The sequence below is a fragment of the Arachis hypogaea genome, chromosome 18, assembly GCF_003086295.3.
Source record: "Arachis hypogaea cultivar Tifrunner chromosome 18, arahy.Tifrunner.gnm2.J5K5, whole genome shotgun sequence".
NCBI classification, from domain to species: Eukaryota; Viridiplantae; Streptophyta; class Magnoliopsida; order Fabales; family Fabaceae; genus Arachis; species Arachis hypogaea.
In genome coordinates, this window is record NC_092053.1 from 104195512 (window position 1) to 104196797 (window position 1286).

General features: G+C 39.9%; 1 non-coding gene across 1 annotated transcript; it reads left to right on the forward strand.

The window, feature by feature from the left end:
* Positions 1 to 478: 478 nt before the first annotated feature.
* On the forward strand, positions 479 to 582 carry LOC112773866 (small nucleolar RNA R71). The gene has a single exon (XR_003188391.1). It is a non-coding gene; the product is annotated as a small nucleolar RNA R71 (small nucleolar RNA).
* The last annotated feature ends 704 nt before the right edge of the window (positions 583 to 1286 follow it).

Below are 1286 nucleotides of genomic sequence, written 5' to 3' on the forward strand. Positions count from 1 at the left end.
GCCTTGTTGAGGCTTTTGTTGATCCTTCCATGAGAGATTTGGGTGATTTCTCCATAAGGGATTATAGGTGTTTCCATATGGTTCACCCATATAATTCACCTCTGCTATTGTAGGGTTTTCAGGATCATAAGCTTCTTCTTCAGAAGATGCCTCTTGAATACTGTTGGATGCAGCTTGCATTCCATTCAGACTCTGGGAAATTATATTGACTTGCTGAGTCAATATTTTGTTCTGAGCCAATATGGCATTTAGAGTATCAATTTCAAGAACTCCCTTCTTCTGAGGCGTCCCATTACTCACAGGATTCCTCTCAGAAGTGTACATGAACTGGTTATTAGCAACCATGTCAATGAGTTCTTGAGCTTCTGCAGGCGTTTTCTTTAGGTAAATGGATCCACCTGCAGAAGTATCTAATGACATCTTAGCTAATTCAGACAGACCATCATAGAATATATCCAGGATGGTCCATTCTGAAAGCATGTTAGAATGACACTTTTTGGTCAGTTCCTTGTATCTCTCCCAAGCTTCATAGAGGGATTCACCTTCTTTCTCTCTGAAGGTTTGAACATCCACTCTAAGCTTACTCAGCTTTTGAGGAGGAAAGAACTTGGCTAAGAAAGCCGTGACCAGCTTATCCCAAGAGTTCAGGCTATCTTTGGGTTGAGAGTCCAACCACACTCTAGCTCTGTCTCTTACAGCAAACGGGAAAAGCATGAGCCTGTAGACTTCAGGATCTACTCCATTAGTCTTAACAGTATCACATATCTACAAGAATTCAGTTAAGAACTGAAAAGGATCTTCAGATGGAAGTCCATGAAACTTGCAGTTATGTTGCATTAGAGAAACTAATTAAGGTTTCAGCTCAAAATTGTTTGCTCCAATGGTAGGGATGGAGATGCTTCTTCCATGTAAATTGGAATTAGGTGCAGTAAAGTCACCAAGCATCCTCCTTGCATTATTATTATTTTCGGCTGCCATCTCCTCTTCCTGTTCGAAAATTTCTGTAAGGTTATCTCTGGATTGTTGTATTTTAGCTTCTTTTAGTTTCCTCTTCAGAGTCCTTTCAGGTTCAGGGTCTGCTTCAACAAGAATGTTCTTGTCCTTGCTCCTGCTCATATGAAAAAGAGGGAACAGAAAAATAATAATAATAGGGATCCTTTTTACCCAAGTATAAAGGTTCCCCTGTGTGTGTAGAAGAAGAAAAGAATTTAATGTAAAGAAGGGAAGAAGAGAATATTCGAACACAGATGGAAGAGGGGGTTCGAATTTGGGTGAGATAAAGTGTT